The following is a 16560-nucleotide window of genomic DNA, read 5'->3' on the forward strand; positions in this document are numbered from 1 at the left end:
CCTTTTATTATGTTTTAACATCCTATGACTTTGTCTCAGTTTGACAAGGAATTTCCTAATACATAGTGCCCTGAATTGGATAAGATACTCCAGAGGGCTAATTGAAACAGAGTTGAGAAAGATTCTCAGTTTTGTTTTTGACATCATGCGTCTATGAAATAAATGAATAGATATGATATTCTCAGAAGAATGTTTGGTATATATGAGATGCCTGATATATACGAGTGAATATTGTCGATCCAGCTTTAGAGTCCTTAAATTAGTTTTTACTCCATGTACCAACACTTACACTTATTAGAACATATAGAAATTTGCTTCCTTTTCCTTCTTTCCCATTCCAGATTTTCTCTCCTCCTACCTGCTATCCAGTGTTAAATGGTGAAGAAATTGAATTGGACTTTAATAAGCTTAGAGTCCAAGTGATAACACTGGGTGGCTGAAGGTAAGTACCTTGGACTTGATGAGTTTTGGGCAATAACCCTTTAACAAGGAAATGGTGAACAAGTGATGAATGGAAGCAGATAAACAGGAGAATTGATCAGCAAGTAGCCTGTGAGGAGGAGCATGAACAGGTATAAATATTATGTCAAACAATGCTAGAAAAGGACAAAGTGCTAAGAAAAGCACTCAACAGGGATGAGAAAACAGAATATGAGGAGGATGAAGGTCAAGAAGAACAGGAAAGCTGGGTGCAGAGAGGTGAGGTTTTATATGGATAAGTTGGTAATATTTTAAGCTGAAGGAAATTCAAGAAAGTTTGTACTAACATAGCAGGAACAATAGAGTGATTCTGAGTTTGTTTTAGGGCAAGGGCCAAAGATTTATTAAGTCAGAGACCTAGCCTAAGGTTTTACCATTCACCAAGGGATAGGCTCTTGAGCAGCACCTGCAGACAGTGGCATGAATAAGCCTCCAGGTTCCAACATGCATTTCTGGCATGCTCTGTCCATCCCCTGAAGTCCACCATACAAACCCTCAGCGACCACCATTTGTAGTATTTTTTTAAAAACATTTTTCTTTAAAAATTTTTCATTTATTTTTTATCTTATGCTGGAATATAGTTGATTAGCAATGTGATAGTTTTGGGCAAAGTAATTCAAATTATGTGTGTGTGCTGTGCTCAGTCATGTCTGACTCTTTTGCGACCTCATGGACAGTAGCCTACCGGGCCCCTCTCTCCGTGGGATTTTCCAGGCAAGAAAACTGGAGTGGGTTGCCATTCCCTTTTCCAGGGGATCTTCCTGGCCCAGGGATCGAACCCATGTCTCTGGTGTTGCAGGCAGGTTCTTTAACACTGAGCCAATTCAAATTATACACATGCATGCATCCTTTTTCAAATTCTTTCCCCATTTAGGTTGCTACATAATACAGCGCAAAGTTCCCTGTGCTGTTGAGTAGGTCCTTGTTGGTTATCCATTTTAAATATAGCCACCATTTGTAGCATTGATCAGAGCTTCTCCTTTCTCCTCCTCCAAGTTCCTTCAGCACTGAGACCCTGGCTAATTCTCCACTTTCACTCTCCTTCCTTGAAATTTTCCATCTGTGTAAAACACTAAGGTCTAGCATTTTTCAATAGGCTTTTGTTAAGAATCTATGGGGCGTTAGAGAATGTTGATGTGTATCAATGAAAAGTGCATGTTGTCAGTCCTCAGATATTTCCGAGTAGGGTAGAGGGAGACAGAGAGGTACAAAATCTATGTGTAAAAAATTACAAAGAAATGATAATAGTAAAAAAAAAGTTTCTTTCTTAATAAACAACTACTTCAATTATCTTACTTTCCATCTGAATTTGTGATCTTTTCCCAAATAGGCATGCTACAATATGTTTCATTCTTGTCTTGCTTTTTCCTTTACCTGCAAGCTTGAAACGAGCCTTTTAGCTACGTAGTCAGCCTTCTCTAGCTACACTTTCTCACTGAATCTTCAGCTCCTTTCATTCTGGTTTCTATTGCCACCAGTCCAATGAATTACCCATGTCCGGGTCACTAATGACACCCTTTCAATAAAATTTAATGACCATTCATATTCTCATATTATTAGACTTTTGCTTAGCTGACAAGTTGATCCTATGCTCCTTAAAATTTTCATGGAGAAAGCAACTTCTCCTTTATACTATTATCATTTTGCTTTTCTTAAACTGGTGCCACACGGACTTAATTTGTTGCACATTTTTAATGTTGTGAGGTTACTACCTATTGTTATTCTCTTTTCAAATCTTAGTGTTTACACTGATTTTTTTTTTCTCTTTCATAGACTGTAGCATTGATTGTTTGGAGAAGAAAATGGCAACCCACTCCAGTACTCTTGCCTGGAGAATCCCAGGGACAGAGGAGCCTGGTGGGCTGCCATCTATGGGGTCGCACAGAGTTGGACACGACTGAAGTGACTTAGCAGCAGCAGCAGCAACATTAATTGTCAAGTCCCACCACTCTGTCTTTAGGATATTGCCTGGAATTTTCTTTCTTCTACATATCGTTAGTGACCTACAGAGTGAGAGCTATACTTTTGAAACCAATTAGACAAACTTACCTTTTGTATCTGACCAAGCAAACAGTCAAGACGAGACTTCTCACCTCAGGATTGACTGGATGACCTCACCCAGCAACTACTCTACTCCTTCAGTCTCTGAATTCCTCCTCATCTGCTTCCCTAACTACCAGAGCTGGCAGCGCTGGCTGTCCCTGCCCCTCAGTCTCCTCTTCCTCCTGGCCATGGGGGCCAACGCCGCCCTCCTGATCACCATCCGGCTGGAGGCCTCTCTGCATGAGCCTATGTAGTACTTGCTCAGCCTGCTCTCCCTGCTGGACATGGTGCTCTGTCTCACCGTCATCCCCAAGGTCCTGGCCATCTTCTGGTTTGACCTCAGGTCCATCAGCTTCTCAGCCTGCTTCCTCCAGATGTTCATCGTGAACAGCTTCCTCCCCATGGAGTCCTATGCATTCTTGGTCATGGCCTATGACTGCTATGTGGCCATCTGCCACCCACTAAAGTACCCACCCATCTTCACTAATCACGTTGTGGCCAAGCTAGTTCCTTCATTGTCGTACAGAATGCCCTTCTCACTCTACCCATTTCCATTCCTGCTGCCAGCCTTCGTTATTGTGGGGAAAGTGTCATTGAGAACTGCACGTGTGCCAACCTGTCTGTGTCCAGGATTTCCTGTGACAATTTCACCCTGAACACAATCTACCAGTTTGTGGCTGGTTGGATCTTACTAGGCTCAGATTTCATCCTCATTTTCATCTTCTACGTCCTCATCCTAAGAACTGTGTTCAAGTTCAAGGCCGAGGGAGCTGCAGTCAAAGCTCTGAGCATATGTGGCTCTCATTTCATCCTCATTCTCTTCTTCAGCACCATCCTTCTGGTTGTAGTGTTGACAAATGTGACCAGAAAGAGGGTCCCCATGGACATCCTGATCCTGCTCAATGACCTTCATCACCTCATACCTCCTGCCTTGAACCCTATTGTATATGGGGTTTGGACTAAAGAGATAAAGCAAGGAATTCAGAAACTGCTGCAGAGAGGGATATGAATTTGTAAAACAGATTTAGGATTCTATCTGCCCTTCCTTCTCAGTGATTTTTCCCAGACACGAGCTAGAGAAAAGCCTGACCCTGGTTTCTTCCTTTGTTCTTGCCTGGTTCAGGAGACGGTAGGCAAGAGGAAGAAACTCATTTTTCTTGGGCAACTGCTTTGGTCCTGGGCAGTTACAGTGAAGCAATTTAATCTTCACAACATTCATGTAGCTACTACTACTTCCATTTTACATAGTAGAAAAAAATATGATTTTTAGAGAAAAAACTGCTGGAGATCATTATCTATCTATATATATATAGAACAGAGATTAAAGTCCAGGCTCTAGATCCTGGTGTCTTTCTACAGAAATGCCCCACCCTACTTTCCTTTGCCTGTGTTTTGTCCTTCTGGATGTCCATGGGTATTTCCTGCCTGTATCTCCTATTTTGAGAGTAATGAGTTCTCAGAGGAGACAGAGTCCTGTGACAAAAAACCTGCAGGGCCACAGGAAAAGAGCATTCATAATAATAATAAACCAATGCTAACGTCTTACCATGTCCTAAACCGCCTCACTGTCCTCAGGGAGTCTAGAGAATGAGGAACCAGTTTGAGGTGGGAGGAGAGTGGATACCAAGGGAGTAAGAAATTGTGGAATCAGGACAGTAAGTTGGCCATGTCCCCATGGGTTTAAGCGGCACATTCAGTGAACTGGAAGGCAGGTCTTATTTATTGATTCATCTCAAGAACTCTAGTTGAAGGTGAAAAGACAGAGCAAAGTGTCATGTTTGTGGATAAAAGTGGATCCATTCAGGAGAAAATAAATCTCATAGGTTACTTTTAGAGAATTTAAAGTAAGCACTTGATTAAATAAGTATTGGAGACATGAAAATCAAAAAAAGGAAAAAAGAGGGGGAGGATGCTAAAGTAACACAGAGATAGTACCTGAGGGAAGAACCTTATACTTGGGAAGTGTTGGGTCATTAGGAGCCAGCAGGTTGGTGGTGGGCTCGTTCAACTGGGTTTCACAGCTCTGAGGAGGGGCGCTGCCTCTGACTGGTATTAGTGTCACAAGGGCTCTGAGGAGGTGCCCGTAGAGCTGGGGCAGAGACCTCTGAGCAAGGACTCTATCCTGCTGCTGATATCTCTGAGGGAGTTCAGAGAGGCTGACTTGATTCTGGGAATTCTGAAACTCCAAACCAAACAAAATCCAAAGCAACCAACCAGCCAATCCTGGAAGCTAAAACCTATTTCACTGCCAGAATGAAGAGTCATTATTGAGCGATACTAATGAAAGGGGAAGGAACAAGTATCCCACCCCACTCCCCACCGCCTCCACCTTCCAGTCTTTCTCTGGTGCTCTCTGTAGGTGGAAACTGAGAGGGATCCAGCTGACCGTGAGCCCTAGAGTCTAAGTCCCAGCATCACAAGATGTTTAGATGGGAGGGTGTAGCTCTGAGTGACAAGAGCTAATTACTGGCACAGCTCCAAATGTTTGAGTCTGAAAACTTAGGACCCCATGAAGGACAGTTATCCAGTCCCTGCAGTGTAGGATGCCACCCAGTGGGCTGGAGACAGAGTCAAGTCCTCCAGGGCAGACAGGTGAAGAGATGTGACGTAATGCTGTAGGGGCAGCTTTCAGAGATATGGAAGAATTTGGTATTAAGCTGCTAAGAGGAATGGAGATCCACTGCTCCACCCTATGGGGATAAAAGTAACTGCATGTCAATGCTGATACGGGCTCCAGGGGCAGAGTCTTCCAAAGCCACACTCAATAACAGTCTGAAAGGAAAAATGACATTTCTCTGCAAGATAGTGCTCTTAATACCCCCAGACCTGGCTGTCATTTTCTCAAGCCAGAGCCACAGATGTGATTCAGTATTTTTCATTTTTTGAAAGGGAATTGTTTAATAGGACTTCTCTCCATCTCATGGTTGCCCAAATAATTTTTTCCACCATCATCTCGCACTGTTTCTCGGAAGACAGAAGGGCCAAGTTCAACACCTCTTTCCTAATATGATACTCATAATTGCAATGTCCAATGTACTGATAATAATTATAGTAATACTAATGAAATTAAAAGCTCAAATATTTTGAACACTTGCAATATTCCAGTTTTTATGCATGATAATATTTAATTTTCATAAGAGTCTTCTGTAGATGATTAAGGTTAAGAGGACCACAGTTTCTCAGAATTGTCAAGTCCAGTGCAAGTGGTTCAAGGAACGAGACACAGTGGTACCAAGACAGGCTTTGGGGTGAATCTACATGTAGATAAAGAGGATGGAGGAAAAGGGTAACTCAAAGAGCCTGCTCTTGAAGAGCAGACACAGCTCAGCTATAAAGTAATCATAGCATTGCAAAGGTACTTAGTAGAAATCTTTGAGCGCTGTCTTGAGTGGATAGAATGAAGTGGCCTAAACTAAAGGAGTTTTAAATTGGTGGAGTATAAATGTCCAAACTTCCAGTTATAAATAAGTATTGGAGGTGCAATGTACAACATGATGACTCTAGTTAATACTGCTCTGTGATGTATTTAAAAGCTGCTTAGAAAACAAATCCTAAAAGTTCTCATCACAAGGAAAAATTGTTTTTCATTTTTTTGCCTGTCTATGTGAGATGTTGGATGTTAACTAAAATTTTGTTGTAATCATTTCACAGTATATGTAAGTCAAGTCACTGCTGTGTGCCTTCAACTTATACAGTGCTATATGTCAATTTTATCTCAATAAAACTGGGAGAAAAAAATAAATAAAGTGGAGGGATATAGATTTTTTTTCCAGTTTAACTGAAGGTCTGTGAAGAGTCACTTTGTTAACTGTGGTCCAGTTGTACTGGAAGGGGGGTGTATTAAGAACAAGGGGAGGGGGAGAAAATTGATCTGTCAAGGCCACTCAGGTTAGTCACATGTACATGAGGAACACAGAGTCTTTTGAGAAAGATCTGAAGCCACTGAACCCTGCTTTCTAGGAACAGAGCAGATTTAAAACAAGATTCAGAGGCAAGAGAAAGCAATAAGTTCCCTGGAATTAAATTACCTGGAGGAAAGAGAGTCTATGCTGGTGATCAATGCTCGAAACAAAGACCTAGACATTGTTGAGGGAGCAAAACTACATTTCCACAGATCATAAAGTGGAGTTTGGGAGCCTCTGAGCTCATAGCCATTTGATACTGTAGTGTGCTTCAGGGTGTACTCTGAGCAAGCGGGTGTTAACCGTGAAAGGTATGACCTCAAAGGCGGACTGTGGGACATCAAGACTGTGCAGCCAGGGAGTCTAAACAGGATAGCATTACTGCAAGAAGTAAAGAAATGCTTCGTTGTTGACATGTCAGCAGTGCCCCCCTGTGGCTTTAAGTAGGAATAGCAATATTGGAGTGAATTTGGTTCTCAACCTCTTCTCATTCTTAAAAGGAAACTGACAGCTCTGAAAAATTCCTGGGATCTCCAACACTCAGCGGGAGGGTTAGGGTAGATTTGAGACAAAAATACTGTACTTTCTGCTCAGAAGCCTGTGAGGGGGTAGAAAGATTAAAAAATAAAATGATATAATAATTTACAATCTGGTTTCCTTTATATCAATCACATGAATCAGATATTCATGTTGCTGGCTTACGTCTTGGCTGTCTCTGCCCACTGAAGCCAAATAAAAAATATGGAGACTGAATTTGGAGGAAATAGAAAGGTGGCTTTAATTCTTGGTCTGCCAAGAAGGGAACAGGGTAGATTCATGCCTCAAGAACAGTGCCCCCTCTGTATGAGAAGTCTAGGGGCCTATATAAGATGAGGGCTTGCAGTCAAGAGTCAGTGATGAGGAACAAAGGTGTTAGGATTGTGTCTCCTTCTTGCATTGTTTCAAAAATAGTCATAGGCTGGCGTCAGTAACCCAGTTATCGAGTCTGGCAGTTCAGTGGCTCGGCAGTCTTCTTTCTGATATGTAAAACAGAAGAACTACAAGGGGAAATTAAAGGATGCTTGCTCCTTTGAAGAAAAAGTATGACAAACCCAGACAGTGTTCTAAAAAGCATAGACCTTACTTTGCTGATAAAGGTCCGTAGAGTCAAAGCTATGGTTTTTCCAGTAGTCATGTATGGATGTGAGAGCTTGACCAAAAAGAAAGCTGAGCACTGAAGAACTGATGCTTTCAAATTGTGGTGCTGGAGAAGGCTCTTGAGAGTCCCTTGGACAGCAAGGAGATCAAGCCAGTCAATCCTAAAGGAAATCAACCATGAATATTTACTAGAGGGACTGATGCTGAAGCTGAAGCTCCAATAATTTGGCCACCTGATGTGATGAGCCAACTCACTGGAAAAGACTCTGATGCTGGGAAAGATTGAGGGCAGGAGGAGAAGGGGCGACAGAGGAAGAGATAGTTGGATGACATCACTGATTCGATGGACATGGGTTAGAGAAGCTCTGGGAGATACTGTAGGACAAGGAAGCCTGGTGTGCTGCAGTTCATAGGGTCACAAAGAATTGGACATGACTTAGCAACTGAACAACAACAACAAGGTGAAGAGAATTAGGTGCAAAATGTAGCTCTTGAAGAGTTAGGGGAGCAGAAAAGCAAACTTAGTTACAGACATGCAGAGTTAGAAGGAGTTAAAGTAAAAAAAAATCTTTGAATGTTCAGGCCTACTCATTGTTCTGTTTATCTTTTCTGTTCTTAGGAAAGGGAAAGAAAAAAATTCATTCTTCTCTTTTCCTTTCCACTACAACATTGATAAGGGTATATTGTATCATAATATTAAATAAGATTCTAAATTAGGTGTATTTTGCTAAGGACTATATGAAATAGTAACTTTTTTTTCCCATTTCTTCATCTACACAACCAAAAATTTGTTATTGAGTACTTCATGTGTGATTAGCGCAATAGTGATTAGCATAGATGGTTACCAAGAGGTAAACTACTTTCAGAGAGATTTTGGTCAAAATACCATGAATTATCATTTTTGAAAATTTGCAGGAGAGACAACTGAGTTAAAAGATAAAATACTAATGGTCATTCAACTAACAGGCACAAGAGTGAAGAGAGAGAAATTAGGCATATTCGCTACTAAATCTATTTTTCCTACTATATTGTCTAGGGATTGATCTACATTTTTTTTCTACTTTAATTAGATAGCTGTAGGGTTTTCTGAAGTTTTTTCATGCTCCAAATTATAGATAGCAAAGGTAGTGCACATCAAAATCCATGATATATTGAATTAATAAATGCCCATAAAGTTAGTTACTGCAATAAAGATACCACAGAAACTTAGCACAATATGTTTGCTTTTCATCCACATCCTGATTTCAGTGCATGGGGGCTTTGCTTCATGTCATCATCTAGGGACTCATGCTTCTGTCATATTTGGGTATTCTGCATTCTAAGCCCTTAGATACTTTCACAGATCATTCTACATCTGACTTTCACACAGTGAGGCTTACCAGGTGACTCAGTGATAAAGAATCAACCTGCCAAAGCAGGAGACACAAGAGCTGTGGGTTTGATCCCTGGGTTGGGAAGATCCCCTGGAGAAGGAAATGGCAACCCATTCTAGTATCCTTGCCTGGAGAATCCCCGCGGACAGAGGAGCCTGGTGGGCTACAGTCCATGGGGTCACCAAGCATTGGACACGACTGAATGACTGAGCATGAACATGTCACACAATGAAGGGAGACAGTGTGCAGAATCTTGTGGGATATTTTAGGGGCCAATCTGGGAGAGATTTACATCATTTTCTTTACCATTGTGTTGGCCAGAATCCTCACATAAATCTAACTGCCTAGAGGGGAGGCCAGGTGACTAAATATTTATTTCTTAAGATAAATGATATGAGAGACTCTCATGTGTAACACATACTTGACTCTTTCCAAGTGAGGCTACCCAAACTCTCATTTAGTCACTGAATGCAGCACAGAGTCCAAGGTCGCCAGGAGTGTGTGGTCATCTTCATCAGTCCTGATGTGTTTCCTCTTAGACCATCATCTTCCTTCTTCCATCAAATATTTGGTGGTGGAGCAGAAACTGGGTACTAGCCATTAAGATTCTAGGTTGAAAGTGAAGCATGGGATATGTTTCACAGGAACTTGTCAACGGTAATGCTGGAATGCTTTGGGGGCAGGCATCACATTTTAATCTCCTGACAGTTGGGGAAGATCCCTAACTAGATACCAGTTATGTTCTTTGGGAGAATATCTCCTGACCATTGTTTTCTATGTTCCCCTTGTTCTTTTTTGGAGGTTGTCCCCAATGACATTAAATGAAGCAGGCATTGGAGCATGTGACTTCTTTTGGAAGTATTGTATTTGTAGCCTGTTCCCTGCTCAAAAGATATTAGGGTCAACAATTATTTTAATTGTTTACCAAAAGCTTTCTCTAATAGCCAAATTCATTTATATTTGGCAGTTGTTTTCTAAATGTTGTTCATTTTAGTCACTAAGTTTTTTCTGACTCTTACAAATCCATGGACTGTAGCCCACCAGGCTCCTCTGTCCATAGCATTTCCCAGGCAAAAATACGGGAGTAGGTAGCCACTTCCTTCTCCAGGAGATCTTCCTGACCCAGGGATCAAACCAGCATCTCCTGCACTGCAGGCAGATTCTTTACCACTGAGTCACTTGGGAAGCCTATATTGGGAAATGTATATGCTAGGTTGCTAAGTTGTGTCTGACTCTTTGCGACCCCATGGACTGTAGCCCGCCAGGTTCCTCTGTCCATGGGGATTCTCCAGGCAAGAATACTGGAGTGGGTTGCCACATCCTCCTCCAGGGGATCTTCTCAACCCAAGGATGGAACTCAGGTCTCCTGCACTGTGGGCAAGTTCTTTACCCAGTGAACCACCAGGGAAGCCCAAGAATACTGGAGTGGGTAGCCTATGACTTCTCTGGGGGAACTTCCCAACCCAGGAATCGAACTGGGGTCTTCTGCATTGCAGGCGGATACTTTACCAGCTGAGCTACCCAGGGAAGCTCTCTGATATGTTAGTACTAGGTCAATTCCAGGTGCTAGAATCACACTGCCATGTAAGCACCTGACAGGTAGCATTTTTGATTATAATATAAGTGCCTGACATTAGGCTTTTGATAGCTGAGGCATACACTTTAAAAATATTCATCTCCTTCAAATAAAACTCAAATAAGATATTACCTCGGAGTAGTCAGAATGGCCATTATCAAAAATTTACAAACAATCAATGCTGGAGAGGGTGTGGAGAAAAGGAAACCCTTCTCTACTGTTGGTAGGAATGTAAATTGGTATAGCCTTTATGGAGAACATTATGGAGGTTATTTTATAAACTAAATATAGAACAACCATATGATTACCAAGGGGGAAAGTGGAGGTAGGGATAAATCAGGAGATTGGGATTGAGACAGGAGATAGAAGGGCTCCAACTTGGCCATTTACAATCAACCAGCCTCCTTTTGCATTTCCTGAGGCAACAGATAGGTGGGCTCCAGTTGAGAATTTACAGTGAGTGAGCCTCCCATTTGTTCTCCAAAATGGAAGTAACACAGAAACAGCGTACATAGCCAGTCTTTGTCGCCTGTCAGCATGTCAAGGGAATAATCAAGGCAAGGACAGAGGCGAAAACTGTCTGAGTAAAGGATTGAGGGGTCTCCCCTTCCTCCTCTTTTGGGACAAGGGAGACACTATACATGTGCAGAAAGGCTCCCTGCAGTCAAAAGTCAGAGAATAATTCCAGGCCATAATGAAGCTTGTTCTTCCCAGAAGCCTTCACTTTGAGACCCATCTTGGTAATGGTGTGCATGTGCACGCCGGGGAGGGTTCTGAAACAGATTAACAGGGGCGAGGGACAAAGCAAGGTGATTGGGCTGAGAGAGGAAAAGACCCAGAAAGCTGCCCGCTTATAAAAGATTTAAACTTCCCAAAGGCGCGACTCTCTCTGAGCTGGCCTGTGCCCCTTTCTGCAAGTACTTTTCAATAAACTTTTCACTTTACTCTTTACCTTCTGCCTCCTCTCCTGAATGTTCTTGACAAGGCAGGTAAAGACTAGGGACCCTGGCTCTAACTGCTGGCCCCATGTGGTTCAGTGATGAGGACTCCTGGTCTGGGAAACTAAGACCTTGCTTCTAACTACTGCTCACTACTGCTTGCTATAAGTTGACATTCACTGCTGTGCACATCTAAAATCAGGACTGACATATACCCAGTACTATATGTAAAATGGGCTTCCCTGGTGGTCAGATGGTAAAGAATCTGTCTGCAATGCCGGAGACCTGGGTTGGGAAGATTCCCTGGAGGAGGGCGTGGCAACCCACTCCAGTATTCTTCCCTGGTGAATCCCATGGACAAGGAGCCTGGTGGGCTACAGTCCATGGGGTCGCAAAGAGTCAGACATGACTGAGCAACTAAACTCAGCATATGCAAAATAGATAACTTAAAGGACCTGTATAGCACAGGGAAATCTACTCAATACTCTGTAATGACCAATATTGGGAAAGCATCTTTAAAAAAAGTGGATATATCCACACACACATATATAACTGATTCACTTTGCTGCACAGCAAAAACCAACATAGCATTGTAAATCACCTATGTATACTCCAATAAAAATTAATTAAAAATAAAAATATTCATCTCAAATAAACATATCGCCAGTGACATGACTAGGTAAAGAACCAGGATATCAGCCTGTGAAATTTTAGAAAACTCTGGTCCCGTAAATAAATGATCTGCTGATTGTCCCTGCTTTTCTTTTCTTGTACTTTAATTCTCTCTCTTCTGTTTTAAATTCACCAATAAAGAGAGAAACTGTGAAAACCTGGGAACCTCACCCTTGACCCCAATAAAAGCAGAACCTCAGGTCCATTCTCTGTCTCTCCCTCTTCTGTATCCCTGACCTTGTTGTGTGACTCAGGTATGCTCTTTACCCTATAGGACTTGTGAGCAATAAACCTTGTTTTCCCAAAGTTTCTTGATGTTTGTGGCTGAGGGGTATTGTGTAATCATATAAGAACTACAAGGACTGATTCAGCTTCAGCATTGACTCTGGTTGGGAAAATATCTCTGGGGGTTCCCTGCAAGGAATAGGAACCCATAATTCCAGAGATGTGGGTTCAACCCCTGAGCTGGGAAGATCCCCTGGAGAAGGAATTAACAACTGACTCCCAAGAATGCCTGGGAAATCCCATGGACAGAAGAGCCTGGCAGACTGCAGTCCATGGGATTGCAAACAGTCAGACATCACTTAGCAATTAAATATAAACACACACACCCCAGACATTTTTAGCCAATAGCATCACAAAACACACAAGAATTTTCTTTGGCATAATGTAACATTTTTCTTTCTTTTCTTTATTTCCTTTTTCCCCATGACACTCCTTTTCTGCATAATTGTGTCCATCTAAGACTGAGAGTTGAACACTGAAGAAAACTGAGCACTGAAAAATTGATGCCTTTTAACTATGGTATTGGAGAAGACTCTTGAGAGTCCCTTGGACTGCAAGGAGATCCAACCAGTCCATCCTAAAGGAGATTAGTCCTGGGTGTTCATTGGAAGGACTGATGCTGAAGCTGAAACTCCAATACTTTGGCCACTTCATGCGAAAAGTTGACTCATTGGAAAAGACCCTGATGCTGGGAGGGATTGGGGGCAGGAGGAGAAGGGACCGACAGAGGATGAGATGGCTGGATTGCATCACAGACTTGATGGACATGGGTTTGAGTAAACTCCGGGAGTTGGTGATGGACAGGAGGCCTGGTGTGCTGCGATTCATGGGGTCGCAAAGAGTCGGACACGACTGAGCGACTGAACTGAACTGAACGGAAGACTATCAGTCTTGAGAGGACAGCTATCCACATCATCTAGTCTTGTCTCAGTGGTGGTTTCTATGCATCTTTGCTACTCAGTTCAGTTTAGTTGCTCAGTCATGTCTGACTTTTTGCAAACCCATGGACCGTAGCATGCCACACTTCCCTGTCTTTTACCAACACCCAGAGCTTACTCAAACTCATGTTCATACAGTCAGTGATGTCATCCAACCATCTCATCCTCTGTCGTTCCCATCTCCACCTTCAGTCTTTCCCAGCATCAGGGTCTTTTCCAATGAGTCAGTTCTTCACATCAGGTGGCCAAAGTATTGGAGCTTCAGCTTCAGCATCAGTCCTTCCAATGAATATTCAGGACTGATTTCCTGTAGCATTGACTGGTTTGAGCTTCTTGCAGTCCAAGGGACTCTCAAGAGTCTTCTCCAACATCAGAGTTCAAAAGCATCAGGATAACTTGGCAGTGGCAGCTGCCAAAACAAAAAGTGAAGAACTAAAGAGCCTCGATGAAAGTGAAAGAGGAGAGTGAAAAAGTTGACTTAAAGCTCAACATTCAGAAAACTAAGATCATGGCATCTGGTCCCATCACTTCCTGGCAGATAGACAGGGAAACAGTGGAAACAGTGACAGACTTTATTTTTTGCGACTCCAAAATCACTGCAGATGGTAACTGCAGCCATGATATAGAAAGAGGCTTGCACCTTGGAAGAAAAGTTATGACCAACCTAGACATCATATTAAAAAGCAAAGACATTACTTTGTTGACAAAGGTCCATCTAGTCAAAGCTATGGTTTTTCCAGTAGTCATGTATGAATGTGAGAGTTGGACTATACAGAAAGCTGAGTGCAGAAGAATTGATGCTTTTGAACTGTGGTATTGGAGAAGACTCTTGAGAGTCCCTTGGACTGCAAGGAGATCCAACCAGTTTATCCTACAGGAAATCATTCCTGAATATTCATTGGAAGGACTGATTTTGAAGCTGAAACTCCAATACTTTGGCCCCCTGATGTGAAGTACTGACTCATTTGAAAAGACCCAGATGCTGGGAAAGATTGAAGGTGGGAGGAGAAGGGAATGACAGAGGATGAGATGGTTGGATGGCATCACTGACTCAATGGATGTGAGTTTGAGCAAGCTCGGGAATTGGTGATGGACAGGGAAACCTGGCGTGCTGCAGTCCATGGGGTTGCAGAGTTGGACATGACTAAGCAACTGAACTGAACTGAACTATCATTTATATACATTGATGGCCAAGCAAAAATCCAACTGTGTTGTGAGAAAGGTGTGAAGTGGTAGGAGAATCTCCGGAAATTTCTATGGCTCTTCTGGTCTCTCTGAGACACTGTCTACCCTACAGCCTGATCTACCTCTTGTTTGCATCTTCCAGATGATTTATTAAGTAATTCTCCATGTTTTATTTTAGACATAAGAGAGAGAAGCAGAGGGACATTTAGATCCCTTCCATGGTTTTCTGTCATCCCCATCACCTGTGGTAGGAAGGAAGAGAAGGCACTGGATGAAGCATAGGTAAGCTGCACGCAAGGGATAGAAGTCCAACGGAAGTGGTGCAGAGATCTGAATCCCTCTCCAGACCCAGCCCCCAGCTCAGGACCATCTAAACGTTCTCCTGAGACCTGCCTTGTCACTCTGCCATGGTGACCTCAGGAGTTCAACATTTAATTAAAACAAATGACAATTTTCTGCTCAGTCTTTGAGTTCATGTAGTTTGTTGTCTGTCAGGAGACACTTTTGTTGGGACCTAATTGGGAAGGGGAACTAGAGGTGTTTATATCTAGGAAAGACAGACCTTGATGGATTTCCTCAACAAAGTTACTGAATTTGTTGCATTTACTTGGATGTTTATAATAGAATTAAGAACTGTGTCCTGTTTGAAAAATAGGCTGAGAGTTTCCAAAGACCTATGATCACTCCTGTAAAAGTAAGTATTGATTTGTCTGTAGACTGAGCCAAAAGAGGGATATTTATGGGTCCATGCGTCTTGTTTCCTCATGGGTGAGGTGGTCGCAGGCTCCCTGACTTCCTAGGTACATTGATTACTTGAGAGAAGTCTGAGGAGCTCTGTACTACATTATCCAGATAACTAGTATCAGCTAGAAGATATTTTTGAGACTATAAAATTTCATTTCTTTTTCCTGCTGTGACGTAAATTCTGCCTTGCTTAGAATCATAAACTTTGATTTTCTTTTGCACCAGTCTTTTTTCCTCAGCCAAATGGATTGCATACTTTACCAAATAATAAACACAATATAGTGATCACCATGCCTCATTCTTCCTGCTCTTCACTGAGTGATGGAATGATCAATGTGCCATATACTCTTGAGAAAGAACCTCCTGACACTCACTTTTTTCTAAAGAGACTTGAATTTTAATATTTGGAAGTCACCTTTCTTATCCTGCCTAGGTTATAGTTAGCTATATGAATTAGGTAGATAATTTAAACCTGCCATATTTTAGTTTCATTTTCTCACAAGCATGGACAAAATCAATTTTTTAACTGTGATTTTGTAAATTCAATTGTATACATAAAAACATTAACTACAATCATTCAATAGCTTTGTTATGTTTCCTTACTAATCTCCTGTCTTCCTCTTTTCTTCTCTCCCTTCCCCTTTTTTTCTGTCTTCCTCTCCTCTTTTTCTCTGCTCCCCGCCCTCTTTTTTTTTCTGCCCTGATATCTCCTTCTCCAGCAGTTGTGTGTAGGAGAGTGTGAGACGTAGAACCAGACTCCACCTGCACTCCTCTCTCTGTGATTCCTGTGCACAAAGTCCCAAAGATCCCACATTTAGCCTAAGTGTCCCTATCTTAAGAAGCATTTGAAGACCTTCACAGGAGAGGCTATTTTTAGATCTGATTTTCAATTCAGAATGGTGGTTGTACAGGTCACAATTCCTCTTGTTTTCCCAAGAAAGCAATGCTAAATGTTGTTCTGTATAAGATGTGTATTGTTAACAGTAGTATTTCCTACAACCACAGTGACAGTTCAGACAAAGAATAGTCATGAAGGTAAAATCTTGGACATGAGTCCACTTGTAAAGAGGGTCCCTCCCAGGTATTTGCTTGGATCCAAATCACTGATTCTCCCATCGCATGAGATGGGACACATGGAAAGTGCTTCCTGGCCCCCACAGTTGCCTGTGGTCCATGCTCCTCTGAGATCCCTGCTCTTTTGATCATTGGGGGTGTTCCTCTGTCACCTCCCTACACAGACTTACAGTTGCTGAGGGTAATTTATTCTGTCCTTTCTCCACAGGTTGA

At 42.2% G+C, this 16560-nt stretch overlaps 1 pseudogene; it reads left to right on the top strand.

Annotated features, from left to right (window-relative positions):
* The first annotated feature begins 2588 nt into the window (after window positions 1-2588).
* Window positions 2589-3532, top strand: LOC122695176 (annotated as a pseudogene).
* The last annotated feature ends 13028 nt before the right edge of the window (window positions 3533-16560 follow it).

Source organism: Cervus elaphus, chromosome 1, assembly GCF_910594005.1.
Source record: "Cervus elaphus chromosome 1, mCerEla1.1, whole genome shotgun sequence".
NCBI lineage: Eukaryota > Metazoa > Chordata > Mammalia > Artiodactyla > Cervidae > Cervus > Cervus elaphus.